At 40.2% G+C, this 12,687-nt stretch overlaps 1 protein-coding gene across 1 annotated transcript in view; it reads left to right on the top strand.

Annotated features, from left to right (window-relative positions):
- The first annotated feature begins 1,325 nt into the window (after nt 1–1,325).
- Nucleotides 1,326–12,687, top strand: part of LOC117960659 (gamma-aminobutyric acid receptor subunit pi) — a 62,591-nt gene continuing 51,229 nt past the window's right edge. The window contains exon 1 of the mRNA XM_034898698.1: nt 1,326–1,594. The gene's annotated coding sequence lies outside the window, so the exon portion shown is untranslated. The remainder of the gene's footprint in view (nt 1,595–12,687) is intronic.

Genomic DNA, 12,687 nt, shown 5'->3' with positions numbered 1-12,687 from the left:
ACCCAAAGGCAATGAATAATAATTTTTCACTTTAAAACAAAGCAATTACTTTATGTGTGTCTACGAGATGTGAACAGTTTGCCGAAGAGTAATTTTTCCTCTCAAGGTCTATGTTTTAATAATTTGTCAACCAGGCCCCAGGAGGAGGAATTGTGAAGGAATTCACAAGAAAAAAACTTTCTGAAGAAAAATAAGCATCATTGCTGCAGAAATATATTTCTTTCTGCATTCCTACCCTCGATGTATAGCCACTGCAACTCAATCTATAAATGTCACATTTACACAGCGTAATCTGCCAGGTCACATCACATTACACTGTAAGTGTAAATGAATTAGAAAGTGTGAATGAGGTTGCTAAAATGTCAGTTCCTCTGACTGTCAAACGTTTGGTAGTTGTTTTGTTTGAAACAACATCATTTTCAAAGCCATACAGTATGTTTTTATATTTTTACAATTTTTATTCATTGAACTCAACCAACATAATGCCTTCAAAGAATCCCTGCCTCTTTGACATACATACAGTATAATATACTGTAGCTCCATTCTGCTAATGCCTGAATAATCCCCTTAGGGAACTCCTCTTGGGATCTCCCCTCCCCAAAAAGGTCAGGGACCAGGGTTCAGGTTCAGGGGCAGAAGAGATTATCTGTAGTACTTAAGCAGCTGAATAACATGAACCATCTCTGAATGGTGGTCTCTATAAAAGCACCACAGCAACCCCCCTGCCCTGCCATGCCGCCACTGAGTGGAAACAGTTATGGCACACGTTGTGAGCTCAGATTGGATCAGCTGCTGCCTCACTGATCACCCCTAACATCCTTTGGGGTGTTTTGGTTGGAAGTTCACACCCACGCAGAGGCAACGAGATGAGGCCTAGGGAAGGTTGTCGAGCTCCATCCATCAGAGGGAAACACCTTGGCACAAGATCCTCCATCCTGACTTGTAGCCCCTGAGCGTCCTTCCATGGATTTTTTTGAAACCAACCTCTTTTTTTTCTCCGTGATGCTGATTAGAAAGCATAATAGCTTCAAGTGCTGCTGCGGAGCGATAAACGCGCACTGACAGGATTAATGTCACTTAATGTATTCAAAGTACCATAAATAGGGATGGAATGATAGCACACTGTGTGTGTCGTGTGTGTCAATATATATTCCCTTTTATCCATTGTGATGTCTTGGATATAAAAGACATGGATCGCTGTTATGGGTTTGAAAAAAAACAAACATCCATGGTTTAGGTTATGGCATTAAATATTGTTTTTTTGTGGATAACATTATGAATGCCAAGATATGCTGGACATTCGTCTCCTGGGCAGCTTTGGAGACTCCAAATCGGCCGCGAGTCCACGGCGTGCGTCATTGCGCAGCGGCGAGTCCAGCACACAGCGGTTAATGGGAATCCGCTGACAGAGCACAACCAGTTGTTTCTGCAAGCATATGCATGCGCGGATCAGCAGGTGCTTCTCTTCACCCAAACTGGATGGAAGTCACGGTAAAAACCGCACCAATCTGAGAGATCAATCATCACGGCACGGACTCCCTTTTCCAGGATGCACTGACATTTGTGACATGTTCACGGCGAACGGCACTTACAGGTAAAAGTTCGGATTTTAACTTTGTTACCCTGGCTGATTTTTTTTGTCTAAATGGTGGCTGAGCCTGTCCGTGCTTGCTGAGACTCACATTTTTGGAGACGTTTGTTATTTTTTTCGTGCGCCTTTTTTAACCAACCTTCTAACACAGGCTGAATCAAAGTCCGCCGACGATTTCAACTTTGAACTATACAGTAATCTTTTTTATGTCCAAAAATATCAAAAAGCAAGTGGAGAAAATGTTGATGCGTAGTGAACTATTTCTGGTGTGTCTCGGTGTTACTTAGCAGCATGGTTCCCCTCCTCAATTCTGCTGCTCTCATTGAATAATGCCTGTGTAAGGTGTTGGTGCACCAGTGCATGATGCTCTTTATCGATGAATGTGAATGAGGGTTAGGAGGTTAACAAGTTTTTCCTTAATCACGAGAGCCCTTTAATGCTTGATTGATTTTTTTTTTTTCTGGGGTATTTTTCTTTGGGAGATTTGGCTCCGTTTATAATAAGAGCAACATTCGCAATATTCCAACTGTGGTCCAGCTCATGAAGCAAAATGCAACATTTAATAAAGGACAGGGGCGGTTTTAATGATTGTTATGGAGACATCATGGTGAAGGTAAGGAATGAAGCGGGATGCCTGCTGTATAGCTGTGTCCTATGTGTGTTACTGGGATAAATAAATGGATAAATTTCCAGGGTTAAACACTACAGTCTGTAGACTTTCACAACCTACTGTGTATAGTTCCTATCGATGGTGATGTCTACTTCGCCCAGTCCTTCCCCAGCGGCTCCGCATCAGATAAAAACAGTTAAGCTGTCAAGTCGACAGATAAATGCTCCGAGCAATGATTCCACTGTGATAAAAACTAAAACCACGCTTCTGCTCCATGAAGCCTTGTGCTTGGTTTCCCTGAGTTCTCCTATAATTCTCAAGCTATATTTACCACAATGATGCCTGTAATCAGTGGAAGAAGCACAGATTGGAAGGCATTCTTAATTGGTGCAGAATTCTGTTCACTCAGTTGGTATGAAGTGCCAGCTGCCCTTCAGATTTAGCTTTCACTGTGCAAGCCAGCAGACATAAGATGGCACGGGAAGCGAGGGGAAGGAGGTTGAATAGAGTTGTGTAGAGATAATGGAAAGGCTCTCTGTTATCATCAAAACTCCAGACCTTGGGGTGTATTCTCTCAACCACTCGTGGACAGCACAAATAAAAAATAGCAGTCTTAAGCAGTAAACTGAAGTATTGTAGTGGCTGTGTCTTTAGCCGTGTCTACCTTTTCATTTTTCTCTCTCTGTATTGATTCCCCCCTTCTGTTTTTTCTTCTTATACCTGCTCCATCTCAAGCGCAAACCTTATGACCCCACTTTTATGTATGTTTAATGTTTCTGCACTAAACTCTAAGCCACATTTTAGACTCACCAGGTTTGTTTGGGCAGGTGCGTCAGGGCAGCAGCTGCGCCACTACCTGGTTTATGTTTTATGGAATTGTGCCTCTAATCAGTAGCACAGGGTCATCTGTCATCGGTAATACAATCTCTAGCCTAAGTCCCTCTGGTATTGTCCGTTCTCGAGATGTCACAGTGTCCAGACGCGTCTTCGGATCAACTGGTTTCCCTCAGGTTTTTCTTTTCAAGGATCACATGTAATCATACTTGAAATGTGGCCAAAGCCCAGAGGTGTGTTCTTGATGGACCAGAAGCTCTCAAACAGTTATTTCAGTGGAAGGTGATGAAGTCCAATGTACTGTATCTTCATTTGTCATTACCTCTTGGAAGAAACACACTTATTCACTTAGAAACTGCATCCTTGTACATAAAACATATTGTTACATAACATAGAAACACATTATTTCAACTTGTCAACTCTCTGAGGCACAACGTTTTGTCCATCATTTTGTTATAGTGGGCGGCTCTATGTTCTACAATACCCATGAGCCTGCCGCTATGAAGACAAAGCAAGAAATAAGCACATTTCAGAGCAGAAGCAATTCCAAACACTTTGGTAATTTGTCCAAATTTGGCTTAAATTAACTTTAATTTGACTTAACTCTGAATTAAATGGATCTTTGAATTGTAACTGTTGTAACATTTAGCTACATCTTGCCCTAAGCTCGGTAAATGGATCTTTCATTCCGAAATGCATCGTGGGTGTGGTAGTTAAACAGGCAGCACCCTAAGGGGCCAAGAATTCAATTAATCAAACAATCAATCTATAAATTTCAGTTAAATAAAATCCCAACAGCTAACAATTGCAGTTCCTCGAATAGCCACTTGAGGCAAACTTCAATAGGGAGTCAACCCCTGGTAGTCTATATCCAAGATGTTTCCCGTATTGCTCCGTTGCCGTCAAAGATTCTTCTGGATGTCCTTCAACCTTCCACTTTCTTTGTGTTGGAATTTTAACCTGTGGTGGATTTCTGAGGACTATGGTTATCTGCTCCTCAGATCTTTGCAGGGTAAATCCAGACAGACTATCTGTCCAATCTGAGGACTATGGTTACCTAGTCCTCAGATCTCTGCAGGGTAATTCCAGACAGCTAGCTAGACTATCTGTCCAATCGGAGGTTTCTGTTGCACGACCAAAACAACCTTTGAACGTGCACATGTTCCACCAAAACAAGTTCTTTTCCAAGGCTATTTTGCGGTGGTACCGGGGCTCTGTCTGGTGCTTAGCGACGCCCAGGATTATTGTGATTGGTTTTAAGAAATGCAAATGAACCAGAGCACACTTTTCTCCCATCCTGGAATGCTGTGTGGACCAGCCAGACCGTCCTCTGCAGCACTGTCTGGCAATGTGAGACCAATCCCCATAGATCCCTATGTTAAAATGTCCAACTTTACAGCAGAATTAAACAGCTTGGTGGCCACAAATGGTTTTGCTTTACTCTAATGTAATTTATTTTTTTAAGGACACTAATCAACATTCCTGTAAGTGTGCCAGTGTTAGCCAGCCAGCTAATTTTCAACTGTAGTCCTTTGGCCAGATGGTTTTAGACCATAGCAGCAGGAGACAGCAAAAAACCATAGTACAGGTTAGACAGCCATGCAAAGCAATAACAAGCAGTAATACAAATACACATATAAAATAGGCTATATTACTCTTTCATAAGGAAGGCGTTAATACAGCTTAGACTAATCCTATGGTATAATAGTTAAACTACAAGTACATTTTTCATGCACACCCAGGCAATGCCAAGCGGGCTACATTTGAAAGTGGGTAAGACATAACACATGTTAGCAACAGATCAACAGTTATGGACTGAATAGCTTAGCTTCCCCCTTCAAGCTAACTGTATGGAGGTGAATTTTTTATATAACTGGCTGCCATCACAGTTGGCTAGCATAAACAGTAGACTCCATTAGGCCCCCCTCAGCTTCATCCTCATTTCCCCTCTTTGCCCAGGTTTTGATAACATGCTGTCAGGCTTTGCCTAGAGGGCGATGGCAGGAGCTACCGAGAGCCACCCACGTTGAGCTTAATTTTAGTTCTTCAGATATCTATGGGTTGCTTTACGGGGACTATGTCCTTTTTTCATACAGTCTATGTAGTTCCTCCCAACGATTGGGACAAATATTAATTCCCCACAAAAAGGGTGTAGTCCCTAAAATGTTGAACTATTCCTTTAAACACAATCCTTTTATTATTATAACTTGCATTTTAACCCTCATGTTGTTCTTGGGACAAATGTGACCTGTTTTCAGTCAAACTAAATTTTTTGGTGCTCAAAAAATGTGCCGTCGAAATAAGCACTGAAAACGTCGACAATAAAAATATCAAAAAACTTTGGCAAAAACATTTCAAATAGCACCCTCGACGTGGTTGACGGGAAGACAACACAAGGGTTAATGGCTTTTCTGTCTCCTCTGATTCCTCCTCGTCCTTACCACGGCTGTAATTGCAAGCCTGCAGATTTCCTCCCTATGCTGTATGTTGGATGGGCAACACTGCTGACTCATCCCAATAATGATGCAGAATGACGAACACTTGGGAACTGTCTGAGATGAGGAGAAGTAGAAGTAACTCGGAGTCTGAAATGAGACATCTAAACCTACAGCTGAAAGAGTGGAAGAGAGGCCTCCGCCTAGATGAAGTCCATCGCGTCCCTAATGTTTCTTTGAGACGTTGTCTTTTGTGTTTTTGAAAGAAGCAAGAAAGAAAGTGGGACTGAGAGGGTCTCTGTTGGGAGGTTGTGCTGGGGGGTGCAGCGCAAACTCATTTCTATATAACAAGAAATGTTGGTTGGACTGTAACAAGAACCTTAAGTACTTACAGTACATTTGCAACATCACCAAGATCCTTGGATAACAGAAGAAATGATTAGACCACTGTACTCCATTACTCTATCCAATCACTCTTACATGAGATATTCCGTAAGAGCTATTTTTGTACGTCTAGGCATTGTTAGCACACTTTTTCACCATATCTTTGAGTCATAGGTTTCTATCTGACTGGATTGAAAGAATCATTCGCCTGACATTTCATAAAGTCTGGATGAGCTCAAGCCTTTAGGGCAGAGACAGCCTAACGATATATACTATGGCCATAAATGAAATCCCTGATGCTAGTTTATGAGATATTAATGTGCTCCAGAGGTGTAGAGTCTCAGATAGGTGTGTTGAGGTTTTTGGAGGTGTGTAGCTGCCAGAGTTAGCAGATGAGCTGTACCAGTGGCTCACTAATTTACATTATGATCAGCTAATTTAACGAGTGCACAAAAAACATTGTATTTATTTTATATGGGCACGCCTTTTCAAAATAAGTTATTGTGTTTTAAGGTATTTTTTTGGCTTGATTGTAGAGCCCGAGCGATAAAGGATTTTTAAGGTCGATACCAATACAAAAATTTGATTATTTAAAAATCCTACATTCCGATACATCGGCCAATATATATTAAAAATAAATAAATCCAGAAACAAAACATAAACAGATTTTCCTATTAGTTAATTGTATTTATCCTTGAGTTCTCACTAAAATAAAATGATAATAAGGTGTTTAATTGTCACAACAGAAGAGAGGAACATCAAAATATTTTAGTTCTGATTAATAAAATGTATAAAATTCAAACTTAAGATATGAAACTTCTAGTCCTTTGAACCAAAATACAACAAAAAAAATAAATAATAATCAGTATTGCCAACAGGGACGTTGGAGAGTGCCCTTTGGTGGACAGACTATGCTATACTATCATTTATTGGTCATTATAAATGCTTCTGATGAATGATATTTTTTTATCCGCCATCATATATGCCGATACCGATAAATCGGGAAATGCCCAATATCGGCCGATATATTTGTCGGGATCTACTTGATTGTTAACAACTTCAAAATAAATAACTGGCTTTAAAGAAGAATATTTTGGTCAGTTTAGTCAGTTTTTTTATTGAATCAAGAGAAACAAAGGAAGAAAAGAAGTACAATGATACACTCTCCATGCTACACGTATGATAGCATTAGGCTTTCCTCTGTGTACACATGTCCTCTACAAGGATGTAGTGTGTTGTGGCTGTATTATGTGTGTCCCCTTAAAAATTGCTCTTCAGAAATGTTATGTTTAGTGTACCCCCCCAACAGTGTCAGTGTGGTAAATCACTAAATAATGTTGGTGATAGTTACACTGCAGGCAGAGGCGGACTTACCATTAGGCAAAGGTAGGCAATTGTCGCTACCAAGGGCCCCGTAAAACGCCTCATAAACTTAGGGTTATGATTTGTTGTCTTACTTTTTCCCCAAATATTTATCTCTAAACATTGATACGCTAAAGTGTTATCCGATTGTTTAAATCATGATGACAAACTCCCCCCAGTCCCCACTACATTGGACTATTCCATTATCCTACTGCGCATCTGCGTGTGTTTGTAAACAAACAGCTCAGCACGCGCTAAGCTGGAGGCTACAGACGGTTGGAAAATGAAGGGAAGCTAACGAAGTGGTTCTGAAAAAAGGATGAAGCCGGAAGAAAGCAGAAAGTTTTTAGCAAAACTTCCAAAGGTAACAACCTTTTTCACGACGGCTACTGACAACACTAACATTAACGTTACTAAAGAGCAGCAAGAAGCCGGTGCTTGCGCTAGCAATGCTAACACTGAGGAGCTAGCCACCGGCAACGTCAGCCCAGCCCAGGACAACCTTAGTCCTCCATAATGCGCAGCATTATTGGAGGTCTCTGAACTTTGTCAGAGACCAGAGACCCAAATGGGCCGCGGTGTCTGTCAGACGGTCTGCATGAGATCCACCATATCAGCGGAGCAATGACATGCACAGCAGACTATATTACAACTCTCCAAATCACGGACAACAGAGATGGGAGGAGTTATATTTTGAATGTGCATAAAGTTGTAAACATGAGCAGGAATCTGGTGAAACACATCTGAGCTATACTATATATATATACTATATATATAAATATATATACTATACTATATATACGATACTGCAACGTTGGGCCACTATTGTGCTTCTATAACCTCTGTGCATCTCTAAATGTAACTGTAAATAATTCATTCAATGTTTCATACAATGAACAAATAGTCTTTATTTTCCCCAAAAAGTAAATACAGTAAGTGAGGCACAGAGGATGAGGGCCAAACATTACTGAGCTTTGGCACAAAGGGTAAAGGATTAGAATTTATGCAAAACAGTGGTTCTCATTCTTTAGAATTTCAGTGGTCTTAGTTGATCCCTAAACATTAATTTAACTTTGGGTCCTGGAGCTGTTCCCCACAGACCCAAATCTTCTCAGCTGTTGCCGACATATGCTACTGTCTCTTCATGTGGTTCATTATGTGTGGCACATTGTCTCGGTCAGTTCTTTTATCATGAGAAGTTAATAATGTAAATGCTAAATGCCCTAATACCTGTTGATACTACAACAACACAAATGCTCTTAACCCTACAGTTTTGCACATATCATGCAAGACTTGATTTCTCCACTTTATTTGCACAAAACTCTCCAGAAAGTGCCATTTAATGGTTTATTTTTGCCGATTTAAACCGTTTAGTATAATGATGCTGAAAGAGCCAAAGAAATTGCTTTGTACACGGCAATATTTGGGTTGCCCACCCCAAATCTCACTCCGAGGTTTTGGGAAAAGTTGGCAGCTCTGCTATTAGACATGTTTAACATGTCTTTTGCATGCAAAAATGATTTTAAAATGTATAATCCGGTTCAGGTCTGGTCTATTCCCTAAATCTCTGGAAAAGTTGTTTTAAGCATTGTTATCTACAGGAGGACTTTATCTTTAAAAATTTAAAGAAGTTGGCTACTAAATGTAGCTGGATTGTACATGTGACATGCTAACATGTCATTACTATAGCTTTTAGCTGTAAAAGATTTTTGCATACAAATACATTGTTTCGGCCTACATGTGCTTACAGGACAATCGTAGTTAGTTAACCAGACACCATAATTGTGACAGATAGGCTAATGCTTTTATTTTTCCTGTTACACTTAGGGCAACTAGCAAAATGCTTTTGCTAGTTGCCGTAAGTGTAACAAGCAGGCAGAAAAGCCTGCTTGTTACACTGTAACAAAAGGTTACAAATAGCATTTTTGAAATGCTATGTGACTCATCCAGTATGCCTATAGAATACATACTTTGAAGAGCAACAAAGTAGAGAAAAGCCTGAGAATTAAATGAAGTGACTCAGTTCTGCCTGACACATCTTTTTCATATTTGCTTCTGCCCTTTTCAAGTCAGCTTAAAATCAAATTGCCAGCAGTTGGAGTCACAGCTGAATGATAGCCTTCACTTTGGAGCACTGTTGCCCATCCTCCATGTTGGAGTGTTCTTCCCCATGATAATCACTGTGTGTGGACGGATGCCAGAACAGATTTAGCATATGTACATGGGCTGAAGAGTAGAGGTATCCGTTTATTAAGTTGAGCGCTGCCTTACCTGTGGTGCTTATAAATCATGGTCCCATCTCCTAAAATAACAAGTAAGCAGATATTTGGTACTTTGAAGATTAGAGCTAAAACACCAGTAGTCAACAGCCAGCTATTCTATGTGCAAAAAGTTGCATCTCTGTAAGTGTCCTTTGGTCTGAGGATGTGTACCATAAACGTGAAATAAGGCCAGAAAGGCTGAAATCTGTTTGTAATTTATTCAAAATTCTTTCCACTGACAGTGACAGATGACGGACAGATTCAATCACACCGGATTGTAAGTAAACAAACAAGAAATTATGTAGTTTTCCCATGTACTGTCCATCCTCCCTGCCCATGCCCATAAGGTCAGTAACTGGTATTACAGACAGTGACACAGTATTATGTCTAAGCATTTTTATGATGGGAGACCCAAACCTTGTTACAGGAGTAACATTAAAATTAATTTTGAAGTGAAGTCCAGGACTCTAACTGGTTCCAAATCTGTTGCATGTATTCTGGTTATTAGAGTAGTGAATTTCCTCTTCTTGCACTGGAGTAAAAACTAATTTAAATCAACATATAATTGGTTGAGGCTTCCCTCCATGCACTGGAGAATGCAAATGGTCTTTTTGCAGGGTGCGTCCCCCTTTAAAAAGCACTGTTGCAGAAGCAGATTTAAATATTCCACATTGCCTACTGTATCCTACGTATCATATCACTTATACAGTACATATACACCCAGAATCTTATAGCAATCTTTTACATTATCAAAACCTCTTGACATCCCTTCCTGAAATATATAGCAATATTCAAGCATTTGCATTGAATGAAAGAATACGAAGAAGTCAATCGATCAATCAATCAATCAATCAGTCAAAATGTATTTATATAGCACTTTACAGTAACCAGCAGGTATCCAAAGTGCTTAACATCAGAATGAGTACAAGCACATCATACAATAGAAAGAGTGAACAAAAGGTTACAAAGAAACAAAAGAATGAAGTTGTCCCACCAATGCTACGTATTAAAAGTCAGACTAAAGTAATATGTTTCGAGTTTGGACATGAAAAGAGCCACGTCTGTAATGCAAATATATGGGGGGTAGGGGCTTGTTCCAGAGTCTCGGGGCAGCAACTGCAAAAGCCTGACCCCCCCCCCCCCCCCCCCCCCCCCCCCCCCCCCCCCCCCCCCCCCCCCCCCCTCCACCGTTTATACGTGGACCTTGGGACTTCTGAAACCAACTGATTTAGATAGATAGATAGATAGATAGATAGATATTTATTGATCCCAAAAAAATGGGAAATTACAGTGTTACAGCAGCACACAAAATATACATACATACAATATACATGAAATAATTATAATTATAATAACAAAATATAAGAATAAAATATAAGAATGTAAGAACAAATATTTAAAGGCCGCAATGACCGGTTGTGACCGGTTGTGCTTCCTAAAAGTTCAAATTTCAAACAAATACTCTGAGGCCAGACCATTTAAAGCCTTCAAAACAAACAATAACATTTTAAAATCTACTCTAAAACGCACCGGGAGCCGATGCAGGGTGTAGAGAACGGGAGTGATGTGTGCACGTCTAGATGTATTTGTTAGAAAGGCTTTTCTAGGTCGTGCCTGCTCAGGAAAGGCTTAACTTTAGCCAGCAGCCAAAGCTGGAAAAAGCTAATTTTAACAACATTACTGATCTGCTTATCAGATTTCATGCTGCAATCAATCGTAACCCCCAGGTTTTTGACAGCTGATCTAGTGTATGATGTCAGAACTCCAAAACTCAGAGCTGGACCTTGCTTTTAGCTTAATGTGCTTTTGAGGTAAACACCATCAATACATCTTAAATGTAAAAATCACTGTCAGTTATGCCACCAAAAAAAGGCACATTCGTTCATATTCGGCCCTGACAAGTTTGGGTTTTTTAGGTAGTTCGGTCTGTTTTGTTGCCCTAAAGCCCAACAGAGATGGCTTCAATGATTGTGTGAACTGATCTGTAGCTTGGCTCTGCCAATCAGAGCTCAGGAAAGTTCCCAGATATTTTGAAACACATGTCAGCAACATCTCAGTGCAAATTCCAAAAATTGTTCGTCTTTTTATTTCCACGGTTCAACACATGAGACGACCCAGGTGTTATCACAACGTGTACATTATAAGACCACAGCTTGGCTTTGCAATGACTTTATTAAGTTCTTCCAGTTAGCGCATGTTCCTTGTGTATGAATTAAAGACTACATGCATTGTTGTGTGTTGACACTGAGGATATCTGAGACAGTGGTCTGGCTCAAACTGAAATGAAACATGGACTATTACAATCAATAATATGTGCAATTTAATTAAAAGGAATCCGTTTCTGTTAAAACAATCTCTGTCTGTTGTGTGCGGGTGTCAGGGTATAGCCTAGGCTTACTGGCACATTATTTATCAACCTAACATAGAAACCAGCAAAGATATGAGCGCAGAAATCCTATTATGACAGGCTTCTTCTTTTCAAAACGTTCGTATGACACAAATCAGAGGGAAAGAATGGTCGTTCATTGATAAATGCAGCGGCTGGAAATGATCGTCATTTAAATATCACGCCCCAATATATTGGCGGTTTTGAGGCCTCGCCCCTACAATTTACAACATGGCCAGACGTAATCCGGCTAAGAAGCTGCACTTTTCAGAGGTGGAAACCCTGGCATCTCAGTTTAATTTGCAGTAACGTGTGTACTATTTGGCAACTTGAACCCTGATATTAGGCTGTAGGAAGAATGTGGAATAGAAAGAGATAATTGATGCAGTCAACAGTGTTGCCGTATTAAATTGGATTCAAACTGAAGTTTCTTTAATTTATACATCCTTGACATACAGTATGTATATTCCTAGTAATAAATAGGTATATATTGCAATCTCATAGGCCTACATGTAGGTAGACCTATATTTAATTAAACACACAGTTGCGGAGTTTATGCATTTTTTTTTAAATTTTTATTTTTGTTTTTTTCTAATGTGTGAGTCAGAGACAGACAACAGCCGTAAAGGAGAGTGTGTGTCCACCCCCCCCCCCCCCGAACTGGACCACCCCCCCGACCCTGTCCAGAGGGGCTGGAAAACAAGCCGAAATCTGTCGGTCAATGGCAGAAAGAAATTAATGGCCAGGTTAATGACAAGTGAAAACCTGAAGAATTTATTAAAATGTTTTGCATTGTCATGTTTCCTGTATTGCATATCATTGCC

The sequence above is a fragment of the Etheostoma cragini genome, chromosome 17 (assembly GCF_013103735.1).
Source record: "Etheostoma cragini isolate CJK2018 chromosome 17, CSU_Ecrag_1.0, whole genome shotgun sequence".
In the NCBI taxonomy this organism is placed as follows: Eukaryota; Metazoa; Chordata; class Actinopteri; order Perciformes; family Percidae; genus Etheostoma; species Etheostoma cragini.
This window is presented reverse-complemented; position numbering and strand designations above follow the sequence as displayed.